The sequence below is a fragment of the Lepidochelys kempii genome, chromosome 6, assembly GCF_965140265.1.
Source record: "Lepidochelys kempii isolate rLepKem1 chromosome 6, rLepKem1.hap2, whole genome shotgun sequence".
NCBI classification, from domain to species: domain Eukaryota; kingdom Metazoa; phylum Chordata; order Testudines; family Cheloniidae; genus Lepidochelys; species Lepidochelys kempii.
The window spans coordinates 62,830,726-62,843,375 of record NC_133261.1 but is presented as its reverse complement, the minus strand read 5'-3'; the positions used below and the strand labels follow the sequence as shown (position 1 = coordinate 62,843,375).

At 42.9% G+C, this 12,650-nt stretch overlaps 1 long non-coding RNA gene across 1 annotated transcript in view; it reads right to left on the bottom strand.

Annotated features, from left to right (window-relative positions):
• The window catches only part of LOC140913859 (uncharacterized), a 53,043-nt gene that overhangs the window by 27,579 nt on the left and 12,814 nt on the right, over positions 1–12,650 (bottom strand). Inside the window, exon 2 of the long non-coding RNA XR_012159678.1 lies at positions 8,994–9,222. This is a non-coding gene — a long non-coding RNA (uncharacterized lncRNA). The remainder of the gene's footprint in view (positions 1–8,993; positions 9,223–12,650) is intronic.

Below are 12,650 nucleotides of genomic sequence, written 5' to 3'. Positions count from 1 at the left end.
GAACGATATTTATATTAGCTGTGTATAGGCAATATTTTACTGTTTAACTTTTTAAGAAAATGGATGAGTTGTTAAATTGAAAAAAAAAAAGCAGACCTTGGTTTGGCTGATCATTAGTCTAAGTCCATTAGCTTTATGATAAACAAGAACTTAATTAAATATGCTCCTTTTACCATTATCAGATTGTTTAAATAACAAAGCATATCATGAAGCCCGTGTAGTTGAAAGGAACACATTGCAGAATCACTGGGGGAATTCCAGGAAAGCTATTAAATGCCAGCAGTAAATGGAAAAGCATTTTATTAATTTCACTTGAGCAAGAAAGTGAAAGTGCTTAATTGCAACCTGCCAATTATATCTAATTTGCCTTCCACCAGTGAAAGTTTTCCCCTGCAAAATTTGGAATATTAAGGAGCTATAGTAAAGGATTTTTCTTTCTAGCTGCTTTGGGTCAAATCAGATGTGATGTAAGTGAAGGCCAATTTTTTTTTATTTAGTAAAATTGCATTAATTTACACTAAGTCTCAATTCGATCTTTGGAAAAGAAATTTGAAATTAACATATGCTGGAATTGGGTTCAAACTACAAAGACTGGATACAGATTTCAAACTGTGCCCCTATGTTTTGGGAGATTTTGAATCAAGCATTTTGGTTCATCCTTGCATAGCATAAGAGCCATTTTCAAGGTTTGGATCTACGGTTGGATTTTTCATTTTAACCCCCCCAAATGACCAAGGTAATTTAGAAACACATGTTTGATTCAAGACAATCTCTATTATATACAGTAAGCAGAGATAGGCCCAAACCATAATGTTAGGATACATTCTCTGAACATTCAGCAAGGGTCATAATGGAGATGGATTCAACCTGTGAAATCTAATCTGAAATTCCTCAGTGTTTGAGGGAGGTTGAGATCACAGTATTGTCACTGGAGTCTTGCTCTACAGTTATAGTGTAGGACTAGGTTATGTGGAACCTAAGACACAGTGAAGCACAAAGATGTGAAATTAAACTGCTTTGGAGTTTCGTTATGAATTTAGCCTACTTTTGTCACAGTTTAAACTTAGGTTGACCCTTTTGAATATTGAAGAATAAATCTGTGGTCAGTTTCCAGAAATCCTTAGGCCAGTTCATGGCTTCATATCAACTCCAATGGTTTTGTGCAGTTTTTATGTGAAACCAGGTAAAACATGGCAGTTTCAGCTCAATTTTGCTTTTGGGTTTGGATTTCTTTGAAAATGAAACTAGAGTGTTGCAATTCCAAACAGATTATAGTCAGAAAAAGCATTCCCAGTCCCACAAACCCCTGTAACCCAATAACATCCAGCCCCATGCAGTTCTAGTGCTGGATCTCAGTTATATGTGAGATCAACATGATTCTATCACATTAGAATATTCTGTGGACCTAATTCGTATCTCACTCACAACATTTTTAGTCCAGTTTAAATCCATTGGTTTCAATGGCATTATTCCTTATTTGTACTGATGTAAGTGAGAGCACAACTGGACCTATTTTGTTGTTGATGCAGGATATTGGTCCTGTCTTTGCAACAAATACAACAGGAACCCATTATAAACCAGAACCACTTGTCTTGGCTTAAACACTGCTTCTGGGCTGTATCTTCTGTTGGTCTGACTATGCCTGTTGTTCTTGTGTCACTGTGAAGACAATCATACATTTAAAACAAATTCTTACCTGTGTGACTAACAGAATGGATTATTATGCATAATAATTAGTGGTGAGGGTTATTTCTAATAACACATTACAATCTTAAAAATATTATTCAGGATTCTGTCAGACCATCAATCAAGTGCCAAGAGTATCTGTGAATGGCCGTAAAACTAATCCCAAATTCAGCCAGGGTGGGCCCCGGTTTTGAGATTTCATTGGTAACTATGGTGGCAAGGAAAAACGGACAGAAGTCTGGAAAAGCAAGAAACAAGAAATCCAGTGGCTCCTCACAAATGGCCTAATTATGAGAGGTTCTGAACACCCACAACTCTCAAAGTCAATAGAAGTTGCAGGTCTTTAGCAACTCTCAGGATTATGTCTGCTGTATCTGTCCTCAGTGCAAAAGACCTGAAGGAGGTGGGATGGATGCAGAACAAAAGTTCTTATTTGCCTCATCTCATTGACTCTCCCGGACTATTCAAACACACACAAATACTGCTGGGTTGCCCTATACGTTATTTCTATGGTATATTCTCCAGCCCAGAATATCACTGGGAAGTTAGGGAGGCAGAATGTAATTACCTGAACTGGAATTATTGACTAAGACTCCAGTATTAACACAGATAATAACAAATGCGTAAGCCCATCTGAAACCCTGGGTAATTACTCTGGCAGCTAGCCCACACTGAGGCATGTGTTGCCATAGCTTCGCAGCTCCAGTACCCAAGCTAACTAGATTAAAGCTAGCTTTGGTATGTCTATATGAGCTGCAATTACACCCTGTGATTGCAGTATTGATATACTCTAAGGGTATATTTACACAGCAAAGAAAAACCTGTAGCTGCCCCATACCAGCCGACTCGGGCTTAGGCTGCAGGGCTGTTTCATTGCTATGTAGACTTCTGGGCTCAGTCTGGAGTTTGGGCTCTAGGATCCTGGGAGATGGGAGGGTCCCAGAGCTCAGGTTCCAACCCAACCCCAGAAATCTACACAGCAATGAAACATGTGTAGACATACTTTAAGTGGGCCAGGGCAGGGACCAGCCAGGTTCACAATGGGTTGGGATAGCCTGAGTAGATGTAAATGAATGTGAGGTCAGAAAAATGATTCTGTACAAAAAACCTTTTGTTCCAACATAAAACCTTAACCCTGGCCTCTTACTTACCCCCTACATACTACTCATCTAACACCTAACCAGTGCACATATCATATGTCTGTAGTAAATATGTGGTAATATTGCTGAGGTCAGCATTATGGTTTTGTGTTGGACCATGATTTACAGGATTTTAAGATGTGCGCTGTGTTTCCACACATGCTAAAAGTGGAACAGAGTTTTGTGTGGCAGTGTGGAGTCTGTTAACACTCCTGATTAATGTGAGGAGTGTGGGTTAAGCTATATTAAATAAGGTTGCTTTACCAAGACATTTCATTGTTTTTCAAGGATTGCATAGCTGGGTTTTCACAGGCAGTTTTAGCTATAAAATAACAAAGATTTCAGTGGAGGAAAATTATTTGTATGACAGTAGCATCTATTATTAATTATTATTATTATTATTTATTATTAATTAACAAAATAAATTTTCTCCTTTCACGGTGATCTGACTGCATGATTTTATATCCAGTTTCAGATTTGGTTTAAGTTCTTTGAAGCATGATATCTCAGAGTGAGAGAAAAATGAGACCTCAGCAAACCAGTTATCTCCTATTTCACACAAGTTACCATAAAATGGTTACTAAATTGTGCCTGGAAATCAATATGTTTTGGTTTCCTAATTTCAGAAGATTTAAAAGCATATTTAATCTATAATTAAAAGCTCTGTATAGCATCCAGGACTTGAAATCTCCTACTGCCAGTACTCTGACCTATAGTAGGTGTCCTAGCTCAGTATGCTGAGCAGATGCTCAGGTTTGTAATCATTATTATACTCCAAGGGTTGGTTTTAATTAACAAGAGCACAATGATTTTAATGAAAAAGGGGGGAGTTTATTTAAACAGAAACCATTAATCTGGAAGGGATTCAGACACTTGGTAATCCCAAAGGGAGTTCTTCTTTCATTTTTTTAAGAAAAAAAATAATGAGAAAGAAGGGGAACAAAAAGTAGAAATTAAAAAAAACCTGATCTACTGAATTTTAGCACTAGTGAAAAGAGAGGGATTGACAGCCTTGGAAATTGAAATCCTTTACTTATTGTCCTTCAAACAGGTACAACATTTTTCCACATCCTAGCACTCCAGAGACCGTCTCTCAGCACAGAAGAAAGTTTAGTCTTCAGGGTCTTCTCAGTCTGCAAAGGCTGCTAACATGAAGGCCAGCCAGTGCCAACAGTACTACTGGTTTTATGATGGAAGTACGGTCCATGGAATTTAGCACCTGGCTAAAAACTAGGCACAACTAACTTCTAACCCCAGTTTTGGCTAGCATGTAATCTCTCTGCCTTAATCTTCCCATCTACAAAGTGGGCATAATTTATTTACACTTGCCTACTTCACAGGGATGTTGTGAGGTTCAAACTGCTGTCTGTAAAGCATTGTAGCTTCTACAGATTATATTATTTGCTAGAAACTGGCAGCCTAGTCAATTTTCACACCAATCATCAGGTGTTAATGATATTCTGTTACTATTGGATGGGTTAGATTCAAGCCTTTGCCAGCACACAAATGTGTTGGCCCTTGTGAAAGGGTCCAGTGTACCCCACCTAGGGGGTCTCAGTCTCAGGTAGTCACCTGGCCTAGGGGGTTGTAATAGGAAGTGTAGGGGAACCCAGGCCCGCCCACACCACCAGGTTCCAACCCAGGGCCCTGGGAGGCCTGTCCCACGCCATTTACCCTGGGTTGCCTCAAGGCAACTCCCTAGGTTACTTCCTAGCTCCACCTTTCCTACGGCAAGCTGCAGTTTGCCCCAGCAAGCACTAGCTCATGGGTTGTCTACCTGTCTCCAGCCTGTAAGAGCTGTTGCTCACCGACACTCCTGCTCCCGGTCTGGCTGTGTCCTCCGGAGCTCCCAGAGCGGGTCCTTCTCTCTCCCTTGTTCACCCCCAACTGAGCTAGCCTGCTCCCTTTTTAACCCCACCTCCAAGTGGAGTACACGCAGTACAGGCGGAACCTTGTGAGGCCAGAGCTGCTCTTCAACTCTTTGCTGTCCAGTGAGGCGTTTGTACAACCCATCACAGCCCTGCACACAAGAAGGAATAAGAACATAAGAATAGCCCTACTGGGTCAGACCAAAGGTCCATCTAGCCCACTAGCCTGTCTTCCGACAGTGGCCAGGGAATGAACAGAAAAGGTAAACATCAAGTGATCCATCCCCTGACGCTCATTCCCAGTTTCTGGCAAACAGAAGCTAGAGACACGATTCCTGCCCAGTCTGGCTAATAGCCACTGATGGACCTATCCTCCATTAATTTATCTATTTTTTTTTTAACCCTGTTATGGTCTTGGCCTTCACAACATCCTCTGGCAAGGAGTTCCACGGGTTGACTGTGTGTTGTGTGAAGAAATACTTCCTTTTATTTGTTTTAAACCTGCCTATTAATTTCATTTGGTGACCCCTAGTTCTTGTATTATGAGAAGTAGTAAACAGCACTTCCTTATCTACTTTCTCTACACCAGTCATGATTTTATAGATCTCAATCATATCTCTCCTTAGCCAACTCTTTTCCAAGCTGAAAAGTCCCAGTTTTATTAATCTCTCCTCATATGGAAGCCATTCCATACCCCTAATCATTTTTGTTGCCCTTTTCTGAACCTTTTCCAATTCCAATATATCTGTTTTGAGATGGGGCGACCACATCTTCACACAATATTCAAGATGTGGGCGTACCGTGGATTTATAGAGAGGCAACATGATATTTTCTGTCCTATTATCTATCCCTTTCTTAATTATTCCCAGCATACTGTTTGCTTTTTTGACTGCCGCTGCACATTGAGTAGATGTTTTCAGAGAACTATTCACAATGGCTCCAAGATTGTATAAGTAGGGGCATAGCGAGCAGATCAAGGGACGTGATCGTTCCCCTCTATTCGACATTGGTGAGGCCTCATCTGGAGTACTGTGTCCAGTTTTGGGCCCCACACTTCAAGAAGGATGTGGATAAATTGGAGAGAGTCCAGCGAAGGGCAACAAAAATGATTAGGGGACTGGAACACATGATTTATGAGGAGAGGCTGAGGGAGCTGGGATTGTTTAGCCTGCAGAAGAGAAGAATGAGGGGGGATTTGATAGCTGCTTTCAACTACCTGAAAGGGGGTTCCAAAGAGGATGGCTCTAGACTGTTCTCAATGGTAGCAGATGACAGAACAAGGAGTAATGGTCTCAAGTTGCAGTGGGGAAGGTTTAGATTGGATATTAGGAAAAACTTTTTCACTAAGAGGGTGGTGAAACACTGGAATGCGTTACCTAGGGAGGCGGTAGAATCTCCTTCCTTAGAGGTTTTTAAGGTCAGGCTTGACAAAGCCCTGGCTGGGATGATTTAACTGGGAATTGGTCCTGCTTTGAGCAGGGGGTTGGACTAGATGACCTTCTGGGGTCCCTTCCAACCCTGATATTCTATGATTCTATGATTCTAAGATCTTTCTTGGGTGGTAAGAACTAATTTAAACCCCATCATTTTATATGCATAGTTGGGATTATGCTTTCCAATGTGCATTACTTTGCATTTATCAACATTAAATTTCATCTGCCATTTTGTTGCCCAGTCCCACAGTTTTGAGAGATCCCTCTGTAGCTCTTTGCAGCCTGCCTGGGTCTTAACTATCTTTAGTAATTTTGTGTCACCTGCATATTTTGCCACCTCACTGTTTACCCCTTTTTCCATGACTGTCCTCACAAGGAAAGTCATGACCAAGACTCAGACCAGGGTCAAACTTGAAGTTGGGAGTAACGGAAGAGTTTGTAGTCAGGTTCCAGGATATGGTTGATTCCAAGGGTCAGAGTCCCAAGTCAGGTTTCAGGGACCGGGTCAGGAAGCAAAATCCAAATCAAGCTGAGGTCAAAGCTGGGAGTTCAGGAGCAGGGAGAAGGACTGATCATGGCAGTTACAGGAGATCCACGCTGCTCTCTGGACACTTCCTGGAATGACTGTTGGATTTATGTAGGGTAGGGAGCCAATGAGGAGCCATGCGGTTGCTGCCTGACAGACTCCTTGAGGCAGGAGCACCTCCTTGAGCCAATGAGGAGCCATGCAGCTGCTGCCTGACAGACTCTTTGAGGCAGGACCATGGGCAGTGGAGAACAAGCTGGTCATAGCTGCTGCTGGATAGCAGCATGAAGATGTCAGTTGCTTTGCAGGCCTGGGTTCTAGACCTATGGGCCCTTACAGATGCTGCATCAGGCAAGCTCCTCACATAAACCTATGCCCCTTATTAAGAAAGTGTTCCCCTCTCAGGTAACATAACAGAGGATAAGTGTTTTCTGCATGTGCAGAGAAAGTATCTTGCCCACTCAGAGGGTATGTCTACAATGGACATTCCTTATGGCAGTGCAGGGAATACATACATTGCATGCTCCCCTACCATGGATATAAATAGCAGTGTAGATGGTGAGGCATTAATTAAGCATGTAAAGATACAACTGAACCTTTAGGACATGCAACCTACACAGTTCTCCATACATGCAAGCAGTGCCTCCCTGTCTACACTGTCTACACTGACTCAGGGAAATGCTCCACCTGTGGGGAAAGGCTCTGGGCAGGGTGAGGAAGTGGGGAAAAACTCCAGCATCTCGCCACTGCAGGGAGCCTTTCACCCCTGCAGAGAGCTGCCTGAACCTTTCCCCACCTCAGAGAAAGACAGCATGAAAAGGCTCAGGCAGCTCCCACTGCAGGGAGCCTTTCACCCCTTCAGAGAGCTGCCTGAACCTTTCCCTACCTCAGAGAGAGACAGCATGAAAAGGCTCAGGCAGCTCCCACTGCAGGGAGCCTTTCACCCCTTCAGAGAGCTGCCTGAACCTTTCCCTACCTCAGAGAGAGACAGCATGAAAAGGCTCAGGCAGCTCCCACTGCAGGGAGACTTTCCGTGCTACAGGGGACATACTCCAGCAGTGGGGAAAAACTCTGGTGGGCAGACATAATGGGGAAAGGCTCCAGCAGCTCCCTGCCGTTGGAGCCTTTCCCCACTACTCCCCACCCACCCGCCAGAGCCTTTCACTGCCACATGTAGCTAACATCACAGCTTGGATGCAACCAGCTTTTCAATGAGGCATGGAACTACACGTACCCTACATGCTGCCGCCAGTGGTGTGCAGTGTAGACATAGCCAGAGAGAGCCCCTGACAGTATGTTACTAATTCTGGACATGGGGATCAGCTGCTGTAGCAAAAACATTTCTTCGTAGTCTGAATACGAAATGTTCCCTAGCATCTGTTTACGAAACGTTAACCTTCTCCATAGCTCTAAGCCCATAGCTGTCATTTCACACTTCCCCAGTCAATGAATAAAAATAATATGCCCAGAGATTCTCACATAAAACTTTCTTTGCAGCTGCTCCCCAGCTACCACCAAAAACAGCCAGAGAAATCATGGAAGAGGCCGTAGCTGATGTAGCCTCTAGTTCAGCTAATCTAAAATATTTCTTGCCGTCCTTCTTAGGTTGTTCAGTAGGTCTCAAGCCCCATCTAAAGAGTCACTTTTTTTCTCTATCTTTCACCTCAGACAAAATAAATTCTACTGTAGCAATCAAAATGTTCATCTCATTTCTATGTGTTGAATTTTTCTTTACCCGCACCTCCACTCCTCTTGTTTTTACCAATCTCTGTCACTCCAGTTATCACTCACTTGTCTTGTTGCTACACACATGAACACACATTTCCAATTCAGTGACATTGTCCCAGATGCTCCTAGCACGTGTATTGGCCACTTTATTTAACTTTCTCTTTTCCGTTTTTCATACTGCCCTCTCTTTCCTATGCCTTTCTATCACTTTAACCATTAGATAACTCTCTAGATTCTAGTCTGATAACACAAACTGGTTGTTTCTAGGGTTTAGAAGGCAGATCAGGAAGGAAGCACTAATCTGGAGGTGGTTTCATTAAAAAGGAAGGTGTGCCAATGCTAAATGCTTGCTGAAACACGTCCTTAATCTCCCCTCCCACTCTCTACCAGAAGCACCCCGATCTCTAATGCTTCATGCTCTCCACATGGTCTACTTAACAATTGCAGGTAATGGATCCTACCTTTGCATGGAAGCTAATGAGAAAAAGGTGGATTGGCAGCTGGAAGAAAATATCCACAGTGGTCAAGGAGCAAAAAGTGGTGGTAAACAGGGCAAGAATGGAAGGCAGGAGAGAAGTGAGCAGGGAGGGGAAGAGAAAGAATAGTTACTTACCTTATAGTAGCTGTGATTCTTCACGATGTATTGTTTACATGGATTCTGCTTCTGGTGTGCATGCATCCCATGTGCACAAGATCACATTATTTTGGCTAGCAGTATCCATTGAGGTTGTATCTTCACACTAGATGCTCTTCTGCTCCCCGATTGAGGGATATAAAGGGCAGAGGGGGCCCAATCATCCCTCAGTTTCTTCACCAGTACAAAATCCCAGGTGGTTTGTACTCTGTAGTAGGAGGGAATGAGAACATGTAATAGAATACATGTGGACAGTACACCTTGAAGAACCATTATTACTGTAGGGTAAGTAACCATTTTTCTTCTTCAAGTGAATGTCCACCTGGATTCCACTTCTGGTGAGTGGCAAGCAGTGACTTCATAATCTGGAGGTGATGCTAGGAGTCCTATTTAAACAAGGATTGCAAGCCAGCTTTGCCAAGTAAATGTTAGATCCTGTGGCCTCAGCTAAGGAATAGTGCTGGGTGAAAATGTGGACTGATCCAAATGTAGCTGTCCTGCAAATTTCTGAAATAAGGATGATTCTTGAAGAAGCCATAAAGGATAGTTGAGCCCTAGGAGCTCCAGCAGGGTCTTGTCCTTTCCAGGTACTGTGGTATGAAAGAGCTGTGATTACATCAGGGGTGTGCAGTCTGGATCCTTCCCCCTTCCCCCCGGGTTGAGTAGGGATTGGGGAAGAAAACCTGCAGGTGAATCAGCTAATTTAAATTAAAATCAGAGAGTTTTAGGCAAGAACTTGGGGTGAAACCTAGCAGTAACTTTGTGTTTATTGAATAGAATGTTTGGTGGACCAGCCATGAGGGTCTGAATTTCCCCTTCTCTCTAAGCTGATGTTATGGCTATCAAAAAGGCAGTCTTCATGGACAGGTGACATAAAGAACAGGTTATTAGGCTCTCACAAGGGAATCCTATGAGGCCGATTCATACTATTTTGAGGACCTAGGAAGGAGGGAGCTCCCAGACCAGGGAAACATTAACAAGGCCCTTGAGGAATCTAGTAACTGTCAGCTGGGAAAATATGGAATGACCCCAAACAGGATGATGTGCAGATATCACTGCAAATGTACCTTTATAGATAGATAGTTCAAAATGTTGTAGTGGTAAGTAGATAGTCCAGAACAACAGAAACAGGGGCTTCCAAGGGAGACAGGTGCCATTGTGCTGCTTCAATAGAAAATCTCTTCCGTTTTGCTGCATGAGTTTTTCTACCATGAACCAAACTGTTCTGGATTTCAGCAAAATGGCTTCTTTCTGTGGCAGTTAACCAGATGGCATCTATGCTGTCAGATGTAATGATGCTCCTCCTGCCCTGTCACCAACATGAGGATGCACAGGGCTCTCTTTCAGAGATGGATGCCAGGGCTCTATGTGGGTCCTACAAATCTTATTCCCATACAAGTGACACCAGTTCCACTACATCTGGGGCTCTTCATGGCTGTGGAGGAGAGGACACTGAAAATACTGATTCCTTTTAAAATCTCTTAGCCTTTAGTCATAACAAGCAGATTTTGTTCAGTCTTTCAATGGAGAATTATCAGCCCCTACTGACATCTCTGTATAATAACTGTTGAAGTCAAGGTACCAGTATTTTTCTTTTTAATTATGAATAGATTACACAAGTACTTCAATTTTGTAATTTCTCGTGTGAATGAAAGATCTAATCTTGATCTCCACATTCCTTAACTTTTTAATAACACGATTGGCAGGAAACACATGCAACTGGGAATTGCTTCCGACTGCGGCATGCTGTAATGGCTATAGCAAGTATGTTGTACGCCTGGAATTTGGTTCCCTCCACATGTACACAATCCAGATATGAGAAATTTTAATGCATGATAGTTTATATTGTATGCTTACAGTCCTTAGAGAAGTGGGCACAATATCAATGTGTTTATTTCTTTGTAGTTCACCAAAAATTAATTTTTTGTCATTTATTTTTTAAATAAGACTTAGAGGCTGCCCGCTGGTGGTGGTTTGACAAGACAAATATTTATCTGCAAAGAGCCATGGATGTTGTAATATTAAATGGGAACAGAATTACCTAAAAAATATTCAGTGTTCCACTGATACGCCACACTCCCATCATCTCATCCTAAAGAACATTAGCAGATGGGGAACTGTGGACAAGATCTAACTGATATCTGCCCATTTCCAAATTCATACATTTATTCGAGGGTCCAAAATTTCCCAAGTGCTTTGATTGTCCATCAGATGATGCTGTTTAGTAGGTAAAATGCATGTTTCATGATTAATATAATTCAATTCTAACCAGGAACATGTTTAACAATGAGGATTTTGAAGGTTTTCTTGAATACTTCTTATCATCAAAGAACTCTCACATTTTCAGAACTGATTCAAATTCCCAGTGTTACTGAAATGGATTGTGTCTGGCCCTCTCTGTGCACACAAGGGAGCAGAGAGGATACAAGGAAACTTCCCTCACTGACCGCTGCTCAGGGGAAAAATACCCTACAGCTGAAGTCCATATGTGGACTGCTCCAGACTGTTGGCTGCCACTGTGCTAGTCTTGTCAAAGGGCAAGGAAAAATGGGCCAAAGGTGGATCTATGGCCCCTGTCCCCCTTCTGTGTCAGCCAGTGGAAAAGAGCAAATGGAAGGGAAGCACCCCATCAAAGGGTGGCAAAGGTGCTGTTCCAGCATGAGCTTCTCAAGAATCCAGGAGGTGTAGCATAAAGGACCATGGATAACAGGATATAGGAGCCATTCAGTTACCTAGCCTTACCCTGGTGTCTTGAGTCTCTGTGGATTCAACTAGAGCAGTGTTCCCCAAACTTTTTCTGTTGCATCCCCTTTACCAGTCATGGAATCTGTCCGTGCCATCCCCACCAGGAGCCTTGGTCCAGAGCTGGGGCTGGGGCCATGATTGGGAGTCAGGGCTGAGAGTGGGGCCTGGAACTGGGGGCCAGGAGCCAAGGCCAGGGGTGGAGTCGAGGCCAAGGATGGGCTGGAATGGAGCTGGAGGCAGAGCGGGGCTGGGTGGTGCTCCCTTCCTGCCCCCTCTCGGGGCTGACACCCCCCAAAAACATTCCTCTGTGCCCCCCTAAGGGGCACGCCCCACAGTTTGGGGACCACTGAATTAGAGGGATTTTTCCAGGCACTCACACTATAGCATGGCTCTTCCACTCACACTTGCAAAGCCATTATTTAAAGCTGCGACCTGTGCCCAGAGGTTTACAGTTACGTAGAAAATCCCCAAACAGTGGTTGAATAAAGTGCAGGAGGTATTTCTGGCAAAAGATTGAGAAACACACTCTCTAAAGCATAATTTGGAGTAATGCTTATTTCAGAACTATTTACTAGATTTATTTTGATTCTTTGACACAACTAAATCCTGCGAAAGCAAAACAGTTGTTCTTTTGTAAATAAGAAGACTATAGCTCTTGAATTAGTCTATATTCCCATGGGGCATATTTTTAGCTGCAGGCACATTTACTCCCACCTGTTCTGACTGCACCTGTTGTATCCATTGAAACCCAATTAATACATACTGGTTAATGGCCTGCCTTCTGCTTTGTACATACATGTGGTTGAAATAATCTTCAAAGCACCCTGGGAAGTAACTAAATATTATTCATCCCAGTTTACAGATGGGGAAGATGATCAAGGGAACTTAAGA